The sequence below is a fragment of the Bidens hawaiensis genome, unplaced genomic scaffold (assembly GCF_021521415.1).
Source record: "Bidens hawaiensis isolate Kalapana, Puna unplaced genomic scaffold, B.hawaiensis_p1.1 tig00038415_1, whole genome shotgun sequence".
NCBI classification, from domain to species: Eukaryota; Viridiplantae; Streptophyta; class Magnoliopsida; order Asterales; family Asteraceae; genus Bidens; species Bidens hawaiensis.
The window spans coordinates 109,194-134,154 of record NW_027496736.1 but is presented as its reverse complement, the minus strand read 5'-3'; the positions used below and the strand labels follow the sequence as shown (position 1 = coordinate 134,154).

Genomic DNA, 24,961 nt, shown 5'->3' with positions numbered 1-24,961 from the left:
TCTTTTTCTCATCTCGATTCCTTAACATCCCATCCATCAAATATCCGGCCAACTCCATAGCTGATTCCGTCGTAGACGGCATATGTGAACGAACTAAATCACGGATTTCAATCAATAACCCGTAGATATAGAGTGTTACTTTGTTGATTTCAGGAGTGACCAGATGAGGCACAATTCTGCAGTACTCAAGGAACTTGGTGTTGTATTCCTTGAGATTGGTTCCCACAACTTTATGGTTCCAAAGTTTAGTCTGAATCTGATCCATTTCGTTTATATGGCAGAACTTCTTTAGTATCATGGCTTTGAATGTTGCCCAATCCAAATTGTATAAATTCTCTCTACCCTTGATTCTGATTAGGGTATTCCACCATTCCAATGCCTCCCCTTTGAACATCTGGGAGGTATATTACACTTTCTCCCTTTCCGTACACTTGCTTATTAACACGATCGATTCCATCTCCTCCAACCAGCGATGGTATTTATCACACAAGATTTGCTTCTTCAAGAATCTCTTTAGCATGTTGTGAGATTTATGGTCTTGGTCCTAAATATGGAGGAAAATCAGGATTCTCATTTTCCTCATTTTCTTCCTCGGGATCCTCCTCTTCTTCGGGATTCTCTTCCGATTCATAAGGATTCTTGATTGATGTTTGGAGTGATATCTTTTCATGTGGCATGGTAACCCTCATCTTTGGTTTCCAACTTGATGTTACAGTGGTCGGTGGGATCTGATATTGATAGTTGGACGGTGGTGATCCAAATTGCCATCTTCTTTGATCAGAATGACAATTCATCCAACTTGATGATTCCGATTCTGTTTCCTGTTTGATCTTACTCTGTACCTCTTGTTCCTCGGAAGGATGGTAAGTCGGAACCTCGGATGGATAATATTGGGGAGTATTGTAAGTGGTGTCGTCAGAAATTTCTATTGGCATTTGCTGACTCCCAGGGAGATACACGGGTTGGCTCCCATACGGTAACACCGAATTGATTGGTTGATTGTGATTGAAAAAGCTAGTGTAATAACTATTTCTACTTTCCATATCGGAAGGTTCGTGAATGATTGTCGGTATTGATCGAATGGCTACTCGGTGTCTACGACCAAAGTAATTAGTATAAGACATCTGCATTTTAGTTAGATTAGGTATAGGAGGTTTACCAATCCTATCTTATCCCTATTAATAATTATAATAACAATAATGGTTAAAGCCTAGGTACTAATGTTTAATACCTAATTCGCTGAAACCGATGGCTCTGATACCAACCTGTCACACCCCGAATTAGGGCCTAGGCGTGTGACTACAATTTGGTACCTGTGTTGTAAATATATCAGAGTTTATGGGTAAATTTTAGCGGAAGACTTTAGGTTGAATATAATATTAATTTACATTGAAAATTTACTTGGGAATTAAACACCCAAGTATAGTTTACAAAATATATGTTTCATAATACAAGGATTTGTTTATCAAAAACGGAGCCATCTTGTACGCACTTCTATCTTCATAAGACTCCAATCCTTGCTAATGCTACTAATGCTTAATTACCTGCAATGGGTTGGAAAATACGTCAGCTATATGCTGGTGAACACGTATGACTCAATAAAACATTTTGAATGACGATTACAATACAAATATAGTTTTCTTGACAACTCAGCGGAAGCATTACTACTTCTGGTATATGTACCACTGCCTTACACACACAACGATATTCTCCGAGCAACACGGCCCTGAACAGAGAACTGGTCATGACCGTTTAAGCTCGCGGCTTCATTGCCTTTGATTGATTGATTGAACTTTAATAGTTAATTTGGATCCAGACACATGCGTATTCGGTCTGAGTTGATTTTATTCTCTATTTTGTATTATAACGTTTTAGAGATCACATGATCTCATGTAGACATTGATTGACTCGTTAAGACAAACACCCGTTCATCTCATTGAGTATAAATATGTTTTGACTGATTAAAAAGGTTAACATATTCACATGTACCGTTGGTGTTGAAAACCTTGACTGAATGATTGATTGATTGTGAATGATACTTAACCTATACATAAATAGGTTCGTATGAATGTTTTGAATGATGTTAAGCTATGATTGTAAGCTTAACCTTGAAATCGTTTATCTTTGATTGTGAATGAAAACACTTGTTTTATGTGACGTTTGATATAGCATGCTTTGGCCTAATAGGTTCAACACGTTGGTAAGTTTCTCCAGGTAAGTAAACGGGTCCCTCGGTTGATTGGGATTTATACGAATTACTTTTCCTTAGGCAAGAAACTTACTACTTGTGATATCCCCTTTCCAGTTACTACATGCCCGTCAAAATATATCTTTTGTTTAACATTACTTAATCATGAAGTAACGTTTTATGAAAACTTGATTGTGAATGAATGTTTGTAAAATACGATCAAGGTTAACGGCCATAGCCTCGATTGATAGTCTAAGCTATAATTCAAATAACTTAAATGTAATTCCCACCTTAACGCGGATACTTAGATAGTTAATAAGAAAAAGGCAGGATCTTGATCTACTCGCTTATGTGATTGCTACTTGATTATAACTTCGTTTCTTGCACTAACTTCGAGAAAATGGCACGTCGGCTTGTCACGGCAATGGGGCACGCCTTTCGAGGTTAAGTGTGTGTAAATGGAGGTGTGTTTTGGGATGAAATGGTTCAATCCCGTTGCCCTCTATTTATAGGCTGATTCTGGACCCCATCACGGTACGCGATGAGTCCTTGTGACCCGTCGCGTATCGCGTCGCCGCAATATTTAAGCCGCCTTACCAGCTCGTGACACGTGGCAAGTCATATCGTGCCACGTGTTAACACGTGGTTGGACACGTGTCCACTGTCTCAGCAAGTCCATCGCGCTACGCGATGGGCTCAATGTTATCCCGTCGTGTATCGTGATGGAAGAAAATTGCTAGAATTTACAATTTGGTCCCTACACTTATAAAAGTTAGTATTTTTAAGCTAAAACTTATAGGGTTTGAGACGTGGTGTTACAGGCGTTAACCAAACTATGACTCACTAAACTCATATTCAACCCTTTTAGAGAAACTATGATATGATCGAGACTACAATGGGTCACTAACAACAATCAAGACCCAAGACGGCCCATTAATGCAAAGTATGACGGCCAACTATGACTCACTACACTCCTATACAACCTGTTAACGTAACTATGACATGATTGAGACCATACTGGCCATTAACAACAATCAAGGCCCAATATGGCCCATTAATAAAAGTATGACATGTTGTTGGGCGTTGACACATGCCTATGGCTCACTACACTCATATACAATCCTCTTGTAGCAACAGGGACATGATAGATGCTATAATGGCCACTAATACCAATCAAGTCCCATTGATGAATGTATGACATGTTTTGGGCGTTAACATCTAACTATGACTAATGATAGTCCTATACAAACTTCTTAAAGCAACTATGATGTAACCAAGGGACACTAAGATCTAACTATGACTAATGATAGCCAAATAAGGCTTATTGACGAAAGTATGGTGTGTTTCAGGCGTTAACACCTAACCATGACTAATGACACTCCTATACAACTCTTTTAGAGCAACTGTGACATGATAGATGCTATAATGGGACACTAATATCGATCAAGAACTAGTATGACCCACTAATGAACGTATGGTTTATTGGGCGTTAACACTGATTAGTACACTTTTATACAACTCTTTTATAGCAACTATAAATATCACTTGTATTTATTTTATATGTTTTCATATTTAAAATACAATTTCTTATATTATTTAAGGTTTAATTAGTTGTTATATATATATATACACTAACAACTCTTTATTTTAATTATTAAAAATAAAAAAATTTAATTCTATTTAGTTCCTATTAATTTCACTTTCGTCAAAATTTCAAATTAAATTCACCCTCTCTTTTATTCAAACAATTTTGAATTACCCTCTCATTCTTAAATCTAATTTGACCACATATTTAACCTACATTTTTTTCTTTCTCTTCATTCCTTCTTATTCTTCTTCTTCTTTATCTCTCTACACCCACCATAATCTTTCATCCTTAATTCTCTAACTTACTCAATTCTTAACCAAATCCTTTGATTCCGGGCTCTAATCTTATTATTTTTGCGAGAGGAATTTACGTGTGGTGTCGGTTTCCATCAATTATATCCCGATTTTTGCCGGATTCGTGTTGAGTGTGAAGAACCCTAAGAACCAAGTTTGGTGATTTTAAATTTTAAGTGTTATTTCTTGTAATTGACGCTTTGTACATCTTCTTTCATCGCTAAAAAGATATGTATTTCTCTTGTCATTGTAGCTTAGTACATCTTCTTTCATCGCTAAAAGGTTAATTGAAGAATTAGAACCCCTAGAGATGTTATAAATATGTTAGGGTTTGAATTTTGATGACAACAGTTTGCTAACAGATTCGTTTTCGTTTATTTATTGTTATGTAACTTGATGTTAAACGATGATTATAGAACGATTGTTGATTCTAGCATATAGTAATATGAGAGTAGTTTCCAGAAAGGTAAAGCTTATAATTTTTGGACAAGTTTTGAATAGTTTTAATGTTTTACAAAAACACTGGTCAAAGCTAATTCAGGGAGTTATATTCTGGGTTGTCTTTCCGACACCAAAACTCCCTAATGACAAAACCAAACGGGTTGGTTCCAGTTCTGAAAATTAGTATTATGAGTTTTGAAGACAACCCAATTGGTCTTGCACAATTTGGATTAATGAGTTAATAGAGCCATTAAACAAGTGTTTGTTGTGTAATCTGCTGAACTGCTGGTACATATCTGTAAAGGTTGAATTATTTTGAGTTTTGTATGGATGAGAAAAATAAAATAAAAATTATTTGAGAAATCTAATTCATATATTCTACTGTGGTAAATTTTGTAGAATTTATACTTAATCTTTTCTTAGTGAATAAAATCAGTTTGTACATGCTATAATCTGTCTTGTGATCATAAGTTAAGTTGTATGATGAATGTTTGGTTGATTTGCCATGATACGATGTGTGAATACATGTTAGGACTTTTTAGTACAGTTGACATTGATTATTATCACCAACGAGTCGCCGTGCTTGTGTACAGTTGACTTTTTTAGTACAGTATGTGTATACATTATGTCTAATGTGATTGTGCATAATAGTCGTCGTGCTATGCGTCGATTCAAGTTTTTATTTTTATATTTTTTACCCTATATATGTATCATATTTTTTTTCTCTTTCTAGGGTTGGAACACAAAAAATGGCTAAAGAAGTTCGCGAGCGGGAGGGACAACCGCATGAAAGAGGGTAGTGATGGAAATATATCTCGGCATATGGGCGGTTCAATAGGCTTTGATGAGCATCGTATCCGCTTGGTAAGCTAGTTTTATTTGTAAATTCAATCTTAAAAAATTAGGTCAAAAATTATAATTGTTTGTGCTTTAACGTTTATTACATTATTTCTTATTAGGAAAAAGAACATGGTCGAAAAGTTAAGTGGATTGAAGTATTCTTAGATACCCACCTCAGCAAAGAAAGCAAGAAAAAGTATTGGGCGGGCGAGCTCGACATTAATAGCCTTGCGGGATATAACTTTTGTACGGAAAAGTCAGAATACGCATTTGTAAGTTATCTTTATCATTTTTTGTTTTATATATAATTAGGTATAACATATCAACCAGGGGCGAGCAAATGAAATAGACCGTTTCAAATTGCATATACATGTGGTAACATAAAAACTGCTAACACTATAATTTAATATACATGTGGTATACTCATAAACGGGTCGGTTCGGTTTATAACTGAAAATTTAAATGAAAATTACATACTGATTTTATGGGTGTAATATATAAACGGGTCGGTTTAGGTTCAGGCCATGAAGCCAAACCGTTACTAACGGTTTGGTTTGGTTCGGTTTAAAAGTTATACGGTTTGGTTTATGGTTTGACGAAAAACCGTGAAAACCGGACCGTAAACACCCCTACTTGGCTTTAAGCTTTCTCCTCACATTAACCCTCTACTAGTTATGATGCTAATATTTTAACAATTTTAGGTTCAAAAAATTAGAGCCAAAATGGAAAAAGAAGTAGAAAATGAAAGAAAGTCAAGAAACGAGTTGGAAGAACGAGTGCAACGAATGGAACAAATGGAAAAAGAACGTAAGGAAAATGAAGAAAGGAGGCAAAAACAATTTGATGAGTTTATGAGAAAGTTTGAGGTCGGTAGTAATTAGTAGTAGTTTCAAATATTTTGAATTTATAACTTATTAGTGAAGGTTTGGTAATGTAAACCCATTTTGAATTTATGTTATTGGGTTTGTTAAACTTATGAAAAAACATGTTTTGAATTTATGCTAATGTGTTTAGTTACATTTATAAAGTTATGCTTTGAAATGTCTGACGCGTTTCCGATGGAAAGGAGCGTAGGAAACAACCCAGTTATCTAGTAGTGATATGTGACCAAAGCTTATACAAAAGCCACACTTAAATTATTATGTGTGACTAAAGGTTAGACAATAATCACACTTAAAATTGCAAAAGTTTTGTGTGCCTAAAATTAACCATTAACCACACTTACAATAAATTTATGTGACTATATAATAGAAAATGTCACATTTACAGTAAATTGATGTGGTCATTGCTACCCTTTAGCCACATTTATCTATGTGTGACCAAAAGTATGATAATAGCCACACTTTATATTACAAAAACATTATGTGTGACAAACGGCAAGGCAATGGCCACACCACAAACTACAAAAGAGTGTTTGAGTGGCAAGTTCACATTTTTAGCCACATTGACAATAACCTCCGATGTCTATATGATATGATTAGCCACACAATACATCACTATGTGTGATGAAAAGTTTGACAGTAGTCACACTTTAAATTACGAAAAACATTATGTGTGACAAACGGTAAGACAATAGCCACACTATAATCTACAAAGGAGTGTTTGAGTGACAAGTAAACATTTTTAGCCACATTTAATATAACATCCGGTGTCTATATGATATAATTAGCCACATTATTATTAAATTCAACTGGCCATTGCTTTGCTATAGCAGCACGGTATAGGTCACAATAAGGCTATTCAAAACCGGATATCCGAAACCGGATATCCGAACCTTTCGGATAGTGAATATCACTATCCAAATCCGAAATTTCGGATATCGAATTTTGGATATCCGAACTTTGGATATCCGAAATTTCGGGTATCCGAACCTCGGATATCCGAATATCCGAAAATTAAAAGGAAAAAAAGAAAAAAAAACCGGTGCCGCCGTGAGAGTGACGGATCTATGGCAGGTTGGAGACGGAGACGGGGACGGAGACATAGGAGGATGACTGGTTGCCGCCGTGACTGTGAGAGAGAAAGAGGCGCTGCGACTATGTGAGAGAAAGAGACTGAGACGGATGTGTGTGACCAGAGACGGTGAGGGTTACGTCTGGCAACGCAAGGTTTAGGGTGAGAGAGATGTGCTGCTGCTTGCGTGTGAATGTGTGATGTCTGTTATCACATTTGTGTGATTAGGTAGGGTTGATATTATTAAATATATATATAATAATATTAAAATTAAAATACCGGATAATTCGGATATCCGAAAATCTGAAAACTGATATTCGAATTCGAATCCGAATTTTCTGATATCCGGGATTCGGATATCCGAAAATTCGGATAGTTCGGATACGGATTCGGATTCAGATAGTTTTGAACACCCCTAGGTCACAATGCTCGCTTATCACAACCCTATTGGCCACATTATTATAAAATTCGTGTGGCTGAAACATGAATTCATGTGGCTCTATACGTGTAATGGTCACACCTAGTAAATAGTCATGTGGCCATTTTCTACCGTTTAACCACACTTATTGGAGAGGCTTCTTGATGGCCAACAACTAATGCTGATACCCTTTAGCCACACTTATAACCACATGGCCACTAAAAACTGTGTGTGATCATATCATACCTACGATGTCGCAACCTTTGGTCACACATGACCTGAACCAGATGTATGTGACTAAAGGCTTACGGCCACACTTTTTTCGTGTGACCAAAGGTCATTTTTTACGTAGTGGTCCTAGAATGATGTCATTTGGAAAAATCATCTTGCTTAAATAGTATATTTAGATTAGATGACATGGTGTATGGTGGTTCGGGCGTTTGTGGTTATTAACAAAACTATCTTATAATATCCTTTGGTTTTTAACTAAGAGTTGTTTTTTATTTGAAGGAAATGTTCAACTTGAATTACAAATTGAATGCTTTCAACTTTTCTCATTTGTTCTTTCTTCCCTTGATTTTAATTAATATGTATCTTGTGATTTTGGTTAAGGTGTGATTGGAATAAATGACCACCAAGAGTAGTGTAAGGGATGAGTCCAAGTGTTGAAGGGATGGTTGCTTACTTGCTTAAATAGATGTGTGCGAAGACTTTTCAAAAAGTTACAAAACTATATATATCAAATTGTGAATCTACAGGGATTAGGATCATGTTTCTCTCATAAACAATTAACCATTGTGTTAAAATAGGATTTTTATTGGTATTTGTAAGGGTCGATAAAAATATACTTTTGAAATATGGGACAAAATCAGTTGGACATATAAAGTACATGAGAACTGTACTCGAGAAAGGAAAGGTGGCTTGGTGTTTCCCAAAACTTACCATTTTGTCAAAAAATTTATTTGGAAATGTATGTTTAAACTTTAGAATCGCATTTGGTCACATAAAACATTTGACTGTTGCTTTCCTTGCTACAATTTGGTCACTTTCTCAACTACCTTCACGTAAATCATGAGATTCGTCTCTTGTTGTTGATCATTGTTTGAATAATTTTGGAAACTTCAATTCTCATCTTAAACATAAGATCCCACAATAGTAAAACTGATGATTATGTCATGTTAAAGTTTAGTTTATACAATAGATAAAATTATAATATATGGGTATATGTTATACCAAGTGAGTGCGAGGACAGTGGCGGATCCAGAAATTTTTTTCGGGTGGTGCACTACTTATAGATAATTCAATTTCATAGAGTCGGGTATAAAATAGTTTCGGGTTGGTTTGAGGTTCGGGTCGGTTCGATGGCAAAGTTCATTACACAATAAGAATACAATAAAATAATAAAAGACCTCTAAGTAGATTTGTCCGTCTAATTTCATTTTTTTGACTTGGGTGATAAGATGAAATTGGTTGCCTTTCGAAAGGATCCCAAGGAAGATCATCCAAATTTATTTTTGACGGTTTACCACTTGAAGATGATGATCTAAGGTTCGATGGTTCATAAAACTAAGAAACTAACAAATTAAACTAAATTTAACAAATAACTTAACAACTAACAACATAAAAAACAATTAACAAGAACAAGTAATTAGCATTTAACAAATGAATGTGAACATACCTTCAAAGTGGGAGTATTCAAGCTTTGAGTTTGAGGAAGAGTAGAAGGCTGAAGGAAGGAGCTGTATGGAGTGTGGACATGTGGATGGCCGGAAAAAGAGAGGGCCAGGGGGGGCAGCGGCGGTGGGCGGTGGTCGGAGAAGTGGCAGAGTAGCAGACACAGGTGGCTGTGACCTGTGTGCATGAGTCTTGAGAGAAACAGAGGCAGCGGCTGTATTGTAATGGGTTTTAAAACTTAAAAACCCTAAATTGAAACACATAAGGCTTTAATTAAAAAAATAAGTTCAAAAAAATGCTTCAGAACTGGATCGAACTCTTAACCTCATAGTTACAAAACCAGGTGTTTACCACTAGACTAGCGTTTATAGTTGAGTTTAGAGTGGTTCCTTCCTAATTTATAAGGTGGTTCCTATAGTGTTTTCTATATAAAAGTACACTGTTATTTCGAAACTCGGGTGGTTCTGGGGAACCACCCACTTTCCATATATATCCGCCCCTGTGCGAGGAGTAAGCCACGTAAGCACCACATAATTTAGTGTGTCTGTACCAAACATCTTTGTGATTTTGTGTCGGACTTTTAGGAACTTTTTTGTTGTACCATTCTTGAAATCGTTGGTACTAGTGCTCAAGTGGTGGTGGTTGATTGGTGGTGGTGGCGGTGTTTTCCAGCAAAAATGTGACTTTTTCAGCTAAACACGTTTTTCGGTGACTTGCAACTAACGGCGTTAGAATTTTATTAGTCGCGGACCATTAACCCAAGTATAGAAAGACTGGGCCTTTATGTTTCTGGAGGCCCAAGATCGCGCTACAAAAGGTGGCCCACGAAAACGGGCATAACTTGGCCCACGAAGCTCCGTTTCAGGCCCATTACTAGTCAAATCGAAGCTTGAGACGAGGAGCACGTTATGGCAAACAGCCTACGGCGGTTTTCCCCGGTCCGAAGCCCAAAAACGCCTTCTAAATAAAGTTATTGGTCTTTTTATGTTTTTTTAGCAGTTTCTATGTTTTTATTTTTGGGTTTGTGTTGGCCCATGACCTTTTTTGGGCCCAATCCGTATTAGAAAATCTATTTATATTCCATATGTGTAATGTGAAAGATCTTAATTGAATTTTGATAATAAAGATTTTTCACTTCATTTTCCCTTGACCTTTCGGTGGGATTTGGGGGTTTTGGAAATTCATCACGGGTATTCACTGAATCAACGTGATTTGATCTTCGTATTCGTTTTACCACTGCATCAAAATTGATGATGGCGGCGGTGTTTTCCAGCAAAAATGTGACTTTTTCGGCCAAACACGTTTTTCGGTAACTTGCAAATAACGGCGTTAGAATTCTATTAGTCGCGGGCCATTATGAACGAATACGTTAAAAGTTGGGACTATCGTCAACCAATTCGTTAGTTAGGATTGACAACAATCAAAAGACGATAATTGAGATTAATAAAACCAATATACCTTATTTATTTAGTATATAAACGACTTCCTACAATGGAGACAACTCAAAACTCTCAAATGAGCACAAACTGATAGGGATGTGTTCCAGCTATACAATTATACCCAACCCAAATATGTTTCAACCAATTACATAGTGTTCTATCACACACACAATCATTTATCTGTTTGAATATTTGAAACCAAAATTAGAAACCAAACTAGTTAATAAACCTACCGTGTTGCTGTAGGGAAACGACACGTGGTCGGCTGATATCATTTAGGTTCCTTACAGTAACGATAATAAACCTAAAGAAAAAATAATTAGAATGCTAAAATAGTATTGACATTTGTATAGACCTATGATAAAAAAAAGTTAAAAGCATGACGCGAATTCAGTCGATATTGGGTTGTTGCACCAAAAATAAAAATAAAAAAAATCGCCAAAGCCAAAATAAAACATATTAGCATATTTAAACCAAAAAGAAAAATTATATGCCTTAGGGCATCGAACCAACACAAATTTAATCGGTATTAACGATGCCGCCACTAAATCGTAAACTTATATCATAAGTAAAAATACATATTTTATATATAAGAATATATATATGTAAAAGAAGCACAAACTAAACTAAATAATCATTTTATTTCTAAAGTATTATCCATGACATTCAAAACTTGAACTTGCGCCACTGCATTTGTGCAAGTGCAAGCAACAACCTAACAAAGCTATAACCATCACACCAACTTAACATATTGTTAAATTATCAAACTAATGTATCTAAAAGTTAACTTACATTGGCTTTTGAAAATCTTGTGACACCAACCACCACTTTTTATCTATATTGATAATTGATAATTACCAAACCGAATTGGGGTGGTGTTCTCGAGGACCCAAATGAAACTGAATGGGGAATCTAAAGATGCATCAAGTAACCTAATACTTAACAATATACATGGTAGCATACTAATACGTATATTGTTTAACTAGCTTATATCTCATGTGACACATGGGTTAAAAAAAGATTTCTACAATAAATATGATCTATGAAAATTTTACAATTAAAACATGTAACCAAGTAAGTTAAATTAAAATGTTTTCATAGATGTTGGTTTCATTTTCCATCTTAAAATTTGTTTGTAAACACCGATTTCAATTTATTACAATGTTGACCAAGTAGAAGGCCATGTCTCCATTTTTACTAATGTCCTTATGATATTTTAAAACTATCATAAATATTTCTTTAAATATTTATTTGGAAGCTTTACTACAAAACCCATATAACGAATTTTGAAATCATATGTAATATTAAAAACACTAAATACGTATAAAACATACCCATTCATCAATCAGGTGAGAATAAACTTTCAAATAAAATCTCATTAACCAAACTAACTAACAGTTATGTTTAACAAATATTTAAAAGAAAAATATTAAGGCACTAATTAATTTTGTTTAAAACATATGAAGCTGGTTTTAAAACTAAATCCCTTTTATTGAGAAAGTTTGAACCATAGCCACGTTCGAATTCCTCAACACTCTTTATTTATTTGCCAAAAATCGAAACCATGTTGTTTTTTTTGACAATCTGCACAAATTTTTTATGACACGGAGTTAGGTAAACGGGGGTAAATTTAGATGAAGTGAAACGATTGCATCATTGTATCGACTGAGTCAAACATAGGCCATGTTGTACAAAATTATATTGAAATTTGAATATAACTCTTTAATTTCAAACCAAAGTTATAAAATTTGAGAAGTTTCATTTCATAAATTCGATTTAATCAAAGAACTAAAAGGATATAATTAATTTATCGAAACCCATGTTTTTACCAACAAATCTCATATGAATGTTTTAATTTTGTGTTGCATTTGATAATCAATACCCATGTTGATGAATATCGATTGGTACACGTGTAAAAAGAATAAATCAAACGAACCTTATAATTCTAAAAGCAGGTCCGATTAATGCAAAAATAGACGGCGACCGTTAATTGGACATGTGTAGTCTAATCGCATATGAATATAGAATTATGATTGAGAATTACATATGAATATGTATATTCCAATAGAATCTACAAATAGAACCCGCTATATGTGAATTCTAATGAAAAGAAAAAAAATAAAAAAAAATAAAAAAAAAATGCCAAAATGTCATGTGGTAATTTAAAGAGATTTGATGAAAAGTATTTTGATGAAAAAGAAAAAAAAATGGCAAAATGTCATGTGACAATTTAAAGAGATTTAATGAAAGTATTTTAATATAAAGGAAAAAATAAAAAGAAATACCAAAATGTCATGTGACAATTTAAATAGATTTGATGAAAAATACTTTAACGAAATAGAAAAAAGATAAAAAAAACCGTCAAAATGTCATGTGACAATTTAAAGAGATTTGATGAAATTGAGAAATATATGATAACTTGAAAATTCACTCTTTTACCATTTAGTTAGATTTATCTATTATCACCCAAATTGTTTACCTATTGAATGTGTCTACATGATAACATCTTATATATACATTTTCATTTCACATAGTATACATAGATTTGTCATTATAGTGGCCGTAACACTATTCATATCGCCACCAAGTTTTGTAAAGTGTATAATGTAGATTTATTTATTTTATTAACTAATCAAACACTAAAATATATAATACGACAAGCCATAAGAGTTCAAGAGTTAAAGTGACAACTTTTGACAACTCTATCGTCAGAACTTTTCGAGACAAAGGATGAACTTTTTCGTACTCAAAAATCAAAATTGTAAATTGTTCTCTTTTATTTCGTAACTTTATTTAAGCTAATCTTTTTTTTATTTTTTTATAGCGGGATAACAAATTTCAATAGAAACAACTAAGAAGACCGTGGTTTAAGATCATATTAGCCGGTGGTGCAGGATTGAACCAATTGTTGGTTTTTCGGTGCTTGATATTTTGGATCTCTAAAAATCGGTGGGGTTAGGAGACAAAGAAAGAGAGGTATTCTAGAAGATTGTGATCATAGTCGATTGGAGCATATGAAAAGCAAGAATCGATAAACTTTACGGAATAAAAGAGGTTAAAATAGAGGAGATTATAGGTGAGATCAAGTCCTTAGGTTTCTTTTGATACAAAAATAATTTTAGAAAAAAACTCGATAGATTGGTCTAGTTGGTGTAAAATTGTATTCATGTAATTGTTTGAATTTGGTGGTTGGCTGCTCTCTTCAGTTTGTGGAGGGTGCCAGTGTTTCTTGTCGTTTTTTCGCCTTTGTTTATAAAAGTTTACAGTTCGGAAAAAAAACAAGACGCTAGAAAACAAACAACAAAAACAAGAGTTATAACAAGAAATTACACTAATCTTTCCTTCAAAGATATTTTTGAGAAGAAGAGTTATTAATGTCTATCAATGTTTTCGAAAAACATGTTGGTTTGTCTGATGAAGATAGCATCGTTTCTTGTTTTCCAGATATATCAGCAAGCCGTATGAACAATTCCATATAATGCCTTATTTCTTTGTTGGCCCAAATTGCATGTGGATTCAGAGTAAAACATGAACAAAAAACGCATATATAGGAGGAATTTGACACCATTTACTAACATATTCTCCAAACTAATGAGGCAAAGTAACAAGCAATAAAAAGGTGGTTACTGGTCTCCTCATATTCCACCACACAATTTGCAAGTAACGAACCCACTTCCACATTTCGTTTAGATAAGGCCACGAGAGCTAAGAGCCTATTCATTTATGTTTTCCAAGCAAATATGTTTAATTTTTTAGGAACCCATTTATTCCACTTCAAAATAAACGTGGAGGGCCAGTAGGAAACTGAACGCAAAAGAGATTTTATAGATGCAACTGAAAACTTGTCTGACGGGTCCTTAGTTCACACCCAACAGCCCAAGTGTGAACCGAAAGAGAAACTACTTAGTAAGTTCACGCAGTTCAAAAGCTTGTTGACTCGTCGCTTTGTTATAACAAGTTATTAATGTAGTATATTAACAAAAGTGTAATTACACTTTTATTTACATGTTCATAATCTTTTCGATCAAAAAATAGGTTATGAACCCGTAAATAAAAATCTAAATTTTCTTTTAATTCATTTTATTACTTTATTATAACAAGTTATTACTTTATTTATATAGTAAATAAAAGTATTATTGTATATTAACAAAATGAAAAGTATACGTTATAAAGTTAAAAGTTTCTAATCCGTCACGTTACAAATAATTCCTTTGCAAATAACAGTGACCCTCATTTTGAATTTTCAAAAAATTTAAAAAATAATGTTATGGAATTTTAATTGATCAGACAAGAATATATATCTCGACAACTCATATTTCAATCTCCGCCTTAAGCATCGCATCGCTCTCAAAGTGAATGGAATTTTCCCTAACCAATTTCGAAAGCATCGGATTAAGGACGGAAACGTTGATAAGACATAAAACTATAGTGTTACTCTTAGGTGCTGTTTGTTTTTCCTCAAAAGCTCTTCCTGACCACTTTTGTCTGCACTGAGAAGAGGCCGCGCAAACGTTGGGCTCTGCAGTGCGTTTGTTTTTCCGAAGACGTTTCATTAAAAAACGTCTGCGCGCCCTCTTCTCCCAGAAGTCTTGTACATGTGACTTCTCACCTCTTCTCCACTTCTTCTTCTTTGTTCCTTCATCATCAGACACTTCACTCGTAATACATGAGGGGGAAATTGTGTAACTTATTCCATCGACAATACAAATAAGGAACCATGGACGCCCAATTGAAACCCTAGTCACCGAGAAGCAGATATCGGGATGGCCGTCTTCAACGTGGTACAGAAGCGGCGGAGAGCCGCCATCGCCGACCGTAAGCGAGCGGCGCACGGTGACCCTCTTACCGGAAAGCTGAAACATAAGCCCCAAAACACCACTATTTCCGGCAAGCGTAAGCGTAAGCTCATGAAGAAATGGCGCCGGGTATTATTCTTTCATTCACTATTTATGTATTATTAATTCAAACGCATGTTTAAAATACACGGATAAAACATGTTAACCCAAATACAACGTGTCTATTAAATGGCTTCCTTAATTCAATCAATCAACCCGACACAATCAACACACTTAATGATGTAACATCATCCACGAGACAAAAATTAAACCCCAGCTTCTCAATAGGTTGTTTCAATAAGTTCTTTCTTTGTGTCATAACGGCACATGCTAAATTACACCCTTATATAATAAGTCAAGTTGGTTAATTTTTGTTTGTTAGATAAGTGTATTAGGTCTATCAAAATTTACACAATCCATCAAATTAAGTGACTCTTAAAACTTACTAGAACGAGTATAAATGAGTAAGCATCACTCACCATCACTTGCTAGAGGCCATTTGGACTCAATTCAATATAACACAATACATCGAGTCCTAGACTTGAACCATCAATAATGACCTTATCTTCATAAAATCCGAATTTCTTCTCCGTCAACATTTCTAGCATAATTACAAGGCGCTACCGTGTAGGGTTTTCGAAATTCATCGATTCTATATTCCTTTCATCCCTGTCCCTAGAATACAAAAGGTAAGTACGGACCGAACGAGTAAAATATTCCGTTGTCAGTAAATAACTTTCGTTACAACACATCATGCTCACTTTACTTGACTTTGGGTGTCAAGACTACAGACTACATTATTGTTGGTTTGTTGTTCATATTATATGCGCATAAAGAATTACTGGGTTGATGGACAACACAAAATAGGAAACTGGCTTTCAAGTTCCTTTATGAAATCCATATATTAGAAAAAATAGATTGATCATCCGGATAAAACAAAATTGTATATAGGTTAATATGTGCTAACAAAATATATAATGGAGGTATGCTAAAATTAGACAACGGAACCACTATTATAATATTTTTTAGCTTACACGAGTCTAAATTGAGCATTCATACTTAATCATGTATTTTCATCTTTAAAATTTTGAGTATTTTTCTGTTCTTATCTACATTTCAATCACTATCTCCATCTACATCTCTAAAAATATTGTCATAGAGGTCATGGAGAATTGAACAAATTAACTAATAAGATGTTTTCAACTCCTATTTAATTAAATTCATAAAAATTATGGAGATTTAGTAAGAGCATCAAAATCCATTGAGAATTATAGAGATTGCTCACATTCAACAAAATACAATCGGTTCTATGAAGATTTTGTATGGAAAATTTGATTGGGCTGCTTTGAAGTAGGGATGAGTGGATACCTGTATCGGTATCGAAAACGCCGGTACCGATTTTTCCAAATTCTTGGCATCGGTACTGGTATTAAAGGCAAAATTCGGGAAATACCAGTACTTTACCGATATCGAAAACTCAAAACTTGATACCAACGGTACCAAACTGAATTTCGATTTGATACCAACACCGAATCAATACCAATACGTGCTTTGCTTATCCTTACTTTGAAAAATGGTACCAAGCCACCTGATCCATCATAATTATAATTGGGATGTTTACTTTGTTTTGAGTTAGCTAGGGTTGAGTACGGTCCGGTTCGATTTTTAGGTAAAACCAAAATCGAAATCGAAGTCATCTAGTCGTTTTTTTTTAATTATGTGCAGACATTGCAAAAAAAAATGAAAAATGAAGACGATAATTTTAAGCTTATAAGAGCGTATCAGAGTACCACAATTATATTGAATGAATGCAAAAACCAAATATAAACGCACGTTACTTGGAACCATACGAATACAAAATTGCTAGAGTAGTAAAGTTTAAAAATTCAACAAAGTTTTTAATTAAAAAACCATAAAAGTTTAGTCTTAACTTTCATTCATTATTTTGTTTATTTTTAGTTTCAATCTTCATAATCATCATCACCATCACACTCAATCGGTTCAATTCAGTTTTTTTAATTAATTCGATTTCATTTTGTTTAATTTGATTTTATGCCCACCATGGTTTGAGTGACATAAATAAAAAGTGTAAAATGTTGTAGGATATAATTGCATGGCTCTAGCATCCTTTATTCAATTATTATCTTATTATAATATAATATTATCACACGTGTTGCGGGTTTTGGAAGTTGAAATTTGAAGCACATTTTCATTTAAAAGAAAATAATTATGACATATGTCTGTTTACCTTATAACATTTTTCTCTCCAAAACCAAGATTTTAATTGACCCTAATGTATGTCATATTTACTTTTCTTTTACATTATATTTATATTATATATATACATTTCTCATCTAAATTTATAAATTATAAATATATGTTTTAAATCTATCAATTTATTTTTTAAGTTAATTTAGTAAACTATATATTTTTTTCGGTTATTTGGTAAATATATACCAATCACTTTCATATGTAACAAATTTATCATATTTAATTTCTTGATTTTTTATGTAAAATTGTTTCGGGTTTTGTGAAACTTTAATTTGATTTATACAGTCAAAAGTTGGTAAATAAATTATTTGATATAAGTTAAATACATTTGTGTCAAAATTTGTTACGGGTCAAAATGAGAAATCTGAGTATTTTTTAAAGTTTGCGAATACAAATAGATTTATTGTTAGATTTGTTACGGGTTCAAAATGTTGACTTTAAAATATCAAATGGGTGAAAGTTAGAATTTTAAACATGATTTGGGCTTCAAATTTACTTTTATTGACATTTTTGGAAATAATCAAAAGATTCGGGATTTGACAAATTAACTATTTTTTCCATGTATTTTTATAATTTGTATAATCCCGTGTATTACACGGACTCTAAATCTAGTAGAGTTAATAATAAATATCCCACACCACTAGACTAGGTTGGTAAATAACCATCTTCTATCTTCTACACCCTTTCTGCATAGTAATATTATAAAACCAACAGCTCCACAAACGCCAAAAACTCACCAATTCAAAATCCCACAATAATAAATATTATGTTTTCCCGGTAACCACCACCACCGGAAAACAATGACGTCACCACACCTCTTTATCTCCGTCCTCATCCTCCTCACCTCCGGCGTACCTTCACAACCGTTCTCCATTTCCGACCAAACAACCTTGCTTAACCTCAAACACACCTGGAACAATCCGCCAACGTTAACACACTGGAACTCCACGTCATCACCATGCTCGTGGCCGGAGGTTCACTGCCGTAACGCCTCTGTTATCTCACTATACCTCAAAAGCATGAAGCTTACCGGTTACGTACCGCCGCTAATATGCGAGTTAAATAACTTGCAACAGATCATCCTACGTGACAATTACCTCACCGGAGAGTTCCCTAGGGTTTTGTATAACTGCTCAAAGCTGGTTACGTTAGATATCTCGCAAAACATGTTCTTCGGAACGTTGCCAAACGATATTCACCGGCTTTCGAAGCTCAAGACGTTAGAACTCGGTGCTAATAACTTCACTGGAGATATTCCGCCGGTGATTGGGAATTTAACGTTGTTGAGGTCGTTGCGTCTGTACGAGAATTTGTTTAACGGTAGTATACCTTCTGAGATCGGTAACTTAACAAATCTTGAAGTGTTAGAGCTCGCGTATAACGGGTTTGCTGATCCGGTGATACCGTATGAGTCGTGAAATTGAAGAAGTTGAAGGTGTTATGGATGACGGAGAGTAATTTAATCGGTAAGATACCGAAATCAATGGCGGGTATGACAAGTCTTGTGTCGTTGGATTTGAGTTTGAATAATTTGGAAGGTGAGATTTTGCATGGATTGTTTCAGTTACAGAATTTAAAGGATATGTTCTTGTATAAGAATAAGTTATCTGGACGAATTCCGGTAGTGATTCGGTTGTTGGATTTGACGCGTTTTGATATCTCTATGAACGACTTAAGCGGTTCAATTCCGGATGGGTTTGGAAAACTGGTAAAGCTTGAGGTTTTCAATTTGTACTCGAATCGGTTTTCGGGTAAAGTTACGGTGAGTATATCTAAAATTCAGACGCTGAGGATTTTTAGAGTGTTTAGAAATAATCTTACCGGAGAATTGCCCACGGAGTTTGGGCTTCACTCCAAACTTGAAGCGTTTGAGGTGTCCGAGAACAAGTTCACCGGAAAGTTGCCGGAAAATTTATGTGCCGGTGGGGCGCTGACCGGTGTGATTGCTTTTTCGAACAATCTCACCGGAGAATTGCCGCGGTCACTCGAGAAGTGTGACCGGATTATCACTATCCAGCTCTATGATAACAACTTTTCCGGTGAGATTCCCTCAGGAATTTGGACTTTATCAAGTATTTCTAGTTTGAGGCTCACCGGAAACTCATTTTCCGTTGAGCTTCCGAGTAAAGTTTCCGGGAATCTATCTAGATTGGAAATTAGTAACAATAAGTTTTCCGGCCAAATCCCGCGTGAAATTTCGTCTTGGACGAAACTCAATGTGTACAAAGCTAGTAACAACAAGTTTTCCGGTGAAATTCCGACAGAACTCACATATCTTTCTGAGCTAACCGTGCTTTATCTGGTGAGTTTCCGTCCCAGATAAAGTCATGGAACTCGCTAACGATCTTGAACCAAGCCAGAAACAAACTTTCTGGCTAGGTACCTGGTTCGTTGGCTTCTTTACAGGATCTTCTCGACCTTGATTTATCCAAAAACCAATTTTCCGGGCCAATTCCACCACAATTCACCAATATGAGACTCACATCTTTGAATCTTTCATCCAACAAACTCACTGGAAGAATCCCATCATCTTTAGACACCATGGCTTTTCAAAACAGTTTTTTCAACAATCCTAATCTTTGTTCCATTTCACAAATCTCCAACCTCCATAACTGTTTTATTACCAAACCCTCACACTCCAACAAATTCTCACCCAAAACCATATCTATGATCATAATATTATCAGCATTCGTTCTACTAGCAGTCGTGTTGTCCACTTTGTTCATGTTCAGACACCATGTGCACAACAAACCTAAATCGGTTTGCACAACATGGAAACTTACCTCATTTCAAAATATGGATTTCACAGAAAGTAACATATTGTCATGTGAAGAAGCGTGAATCGACTTACTTGTATACGATCAACGTTCCTCGGGTACGAGTGTGCTATATCACCGATGGTTTTCCGAGATACGAGTTCTTCCACCTACAAAACGAACAGCACCGTGAGCTTACCCCTCAGAAAGGGACAGAGGGGTCCTCTTTGGGGTAACCCTCCGGTGTGAGAATCAGATCTTGTAGGAGAAGACAATAAAGATGTGAAAATGAGTAAAGGACTTAGAATGTATTTTCTTGCCTGCCTCCTAGTATTTATAGTGCTATGGTTTCCAATGATTGGGCTCAGACCCAATTAGGGCCTTTTTGGCCTCCTCCTATTGCTTCGCGCCACGTGTACTTAGGACACCTGGTGCTTTTTCATTGATTATTCTCTGACCAAGGTATTTCACCTGACCCATGTGCCATCACGTGGTGGCACATGGGCTTTGCTGAGTTGTCCACCCTTCAATGGCAGCTGTCAATATCAACACATTCTTTATTCCTTAAAAGATACCTTCTGGAAGGTTGTCTGATGAGTACAATCATGGTTGTCCTTATCCTGATTTGGATTAGACTATTGTCTCATTTGTTGTGTGTCGCTTACGCGCGGCCTTTATGCGCCTATCCCGGGGATGCGCAGGGTCTTCTCTTTATTCTCACACCAAATGTGTGTGTTGTGTCCATATGTGATATGCGCCACGCGCAGGTGTTTCATGCGCTTGCGCATAGGTTTTGGCTTTGTGTCTTCATGACATCCTGATTTCAAGCCTGTTGTCTATATCTTGTGGGTTGACCCGCCCCGCTCGATGTTAAGGCGGGTGCATACCCCTTCAAGCCCCCAATCTAATGTGTGTCTTGTCTCACGCGAGCGAGGTAAGATAGATATTAGACTTAATAGTTTGCTTTAACAATAGGGCTTTTTTTTTGTGCGCGCGTTGCGCGAAATTCCATCCCTTTGGTTAAAACGAATCGTCAATGCATGTGGTTGGTTGGGGTTGACATGCATCAGAGATGGAGGCGTTATGTGTCAGACCTTTCGTGTGCTCGAGGTGCTACAGTGGCCTTTCATGTCTCCTCATACAGTGTCAGGAACACGTGTCGCGCTTATGTTGGCCTACGCCTGCGAGTGGGGGCGCGTGAGCGCAGATCTGATTATTACTTGTTTCTCTCTCTCTCTCCTGGGCCTATAAAGCCAAACCTTTTGAACGGTTTTTTCTTCATCTCCGTTGTCACTTTCAGAGCTTTTGCCTATCATTTACATTCCGATTAAGAGCTTTCGTCTTTGTCCCTGAATTCCGTGCTTAAAGTAACCATATTGTTCGATTCGCAATTGTATGTCTGATAACCCAGACACCACAATTTCCCCTAGTAAAGGCCGTGTAAAATCAGTGGTTATGTCTACTTTGAAGAAAACCGGCAAGGGTACTCGGGTTGCTGAGGCCTCGTCGGAGGAGGGAGGGAAGAACAAGGCGGCGAAGAGATGGGATGAGATTCCCTGCAAGTTGAAACAACCTGATTTTGATAATCTCGTCGCCTCTCAGGGTTTTCTCCCTGAGTATGGTTGTCTGCTCCCGGCGACCGGGCAGACGGCGGCGGATCCTCCCGCCGGCTATATTTCTTTATATTCTCATTTTTTCACCCACTGTAATCTTCGTCTTCCGATGACGAGGTTTGTAGGTGCGCTCCTCCAATTTTACGGGATTCATATATCTCAAGTCCATCCCTTTGGATTAGTGCGCATGACTCATTTTGAGTTCATGTGCAAAGCTCAGCGCGAGGAGCCTACTCCTCGCCGCTTTCAATATTTCTATAAATCAAAGGTTCAAGATTCTTGGATTTCGTTTACTCCGCGCAGTCAGAAGGTTAAATGCTCTACTGTCACTTTTAAGAGCCTTCATGACTGGACTGAGAAGTTTTTCTACGTCAAGGCTGGTGTGATTCCAATCCGTATGACTATGCGCGCGATCACTTTTGCGCCCGCGGATGACAATGTCCTTAAGAACCCAACGGGCACATGGGTTAAGAAGTTATCTGCTGAACCATCCCCCGCCAAGAATATTTGCGAGGAAGCGCTGGTGGGGGTTGGTATGAGCAAGAGGTGGACTGACAGCGAGACTGAGCCTGTCATCCATGTTGATGGCTTAGGTGGGTTGTTTGTTCATTGCATTAATTCTGCGCGAGTATAATTCGTTTTGCTGATATCACTTGTCTTGTTTTATGCAAAAAGCAAGGAATACATCCACGCCACCTATGACGAGCATACGGAAGGTGGCTCTGTCGCGCTGAGCGCTGGGGAAGTTGCTTTCCCTGATTGCTTCGATGATATGTTCATCCCTGTCGATTTAGAATTTTGCTTTGACAGCGATGCGCCTGGTAAGCCTTTGTATTTGTGCTTAGGCCCTTAGAATACCAAATTTGGTTTTAACATTTCTGTTGCGCGTATTGTAGATGCGCTCGCTAATTATGAGTTGGAGCTTGTGGAAGAGGAAGTGGAGGAGGAAGAAGCTGAAGCGCAAAAACTCAAGCGCAAGGCTAAAGGCAAAACTGGCGCAGGGGCCAGTAAAAAACAGAAAAAAGATGATGCCTCTGTTGCCCAGAATCTTCCTCCTACTCAAGCGAAGGGACTTGAGAAAACCAAGGGTTTTACTTCCAAGTTCTCCTCGTCTTCTTTGCCTCAAGGTGTGGGCAATCCTCCAGTCCACACGAGGTATGGTACTGCCACCTCATCTCTGCGCGCGGCGGACAAGGGAAGCGGTGCTGCGCCTGCTGCTTCGTCTTCTCCACCAGGTATACTTTGTTTATATTTTGTGGTTTTGTGAGCGTGATTTCGATATAGTTATTAATGAAGCTTTGTTCACTCAAATGTTTGTAGAGCCGGCAACGTTGGTGGCTCAACCTCAGGCGCAGCAAGGTGCCAAGGCTATGCCGAAGGTTGTTTTGAAGTCCTCTGTTTTGCCCTCAAAAAGGGGGAAAATGGACTTCATTGCGATGCTTAATTCGCGGACGGTGCGCCAAGGTATTTATTGCGCTTTGATTGTCTGATTTTTTCCTTTAGTTCAAGTTATGAATCATTTCTCCTTGTTGGTTTTTTCATAGGAATTATAGCTGGCACACAAGCTGCTGGTGGCACTGCTAGCGCTGGCGCCGTTAGTTCTGCTCCTGCTCCAACAAGTACTGAATCTCCCCTCATTGGGATCACTAAGGAGCAGGATACTATTTTTCGCGATGCTCTAACAGCGTCAAGACCTCCCTCACCTTCTCCTGCGCGCAGCCCTCCTCGTGAGACTATTTTTGATTCTTCCAGGTCGCAGGAGAAGAGACCTGTTATAGAGGATGATGAGGAGGTTAATTTTGAAAATTCTGATGGTGGCCGCGTAAGCCCTGTAGCGCCACGAGATTTCGTGGCGCAGCCTTTTTCTCATGGGGCAGGCAGGAGCTCATCAGCTGGCGCTAATCTTTCTGCCGGTTCTCCTCAGGTATAAGTTTATTTTGCTCCGCCGTGCAGACTTCCAAATTAGTGTTTGGATAACTAAAACGTTTCTTTGCGTTGCTTTGTGTTTGTAGGGAGCCGATCACATATACCGCCCGAGCTGGAGTATCACTGAAGAGAGCTCATTCCAATCCTTGGGCGTATGTGAAGACTTTTGGGCTCACTCTGTTCCTCCAGCTGAAAGGAGGTTTCAAGAGAACCGCGCTCGCGTGGATTTGCTTAATGACCACCTTTTTGCTGGGTCTGCGTTTTTTGCTGCCTCCCAAGAGCTTCGCGATGATTATATAAAGGTACGTGATGCCCTTGCGGAGGCCAAGCAAGAGGCTAAGATTTCTGCTTGGAATCTTTCTGATGCCCGAGAGAAAGCTGAGAAACTCCAAGCAGAACTTAGCGAGAACCGGGCAAGTTCCAACGCTGCTTTTGTGAAGCGCGGGCTTGAGCTGCAAGCTGCGCGGGAGAAACTGCAAGTGGCAGAGGCAGATGCGGCCAAGTACGCGAGTCAAGCGCGTGACCTGGAGTTGGCAGTGGAGGCGCGTGACCAAACTATTGCGCAGGTTAATACTGAAAAATCTTTATTGGAGAGTGAGGTTGCGCGCCTGAAGAAAGAGCTCGATGCTGCGCGAGCGGAAAAGAATGAAGCCTAGGCGGCAGCAGCGTCTGACAAAGAAGAGCTAAAACAAGCCAAGGAAACTGTTGAGTTGTTAAACTCTCAAA

At 37.0% G+C, this 24,961-nt stretch overlaps 1 pseudogene; it reads left to right on the top strand.

The window, feature by feature from the left end:
- Window positions 1-18,629: 18,629 nt before the first annotated feature.
- On the top strand, window positions 18,630-20,781 carry LOC143590297 (uncharacterized; annotated as a pseudogene).
- The last annotated feature ends 4,180 nt before the right edge of the window (window positions 20,782-24,961 follow it).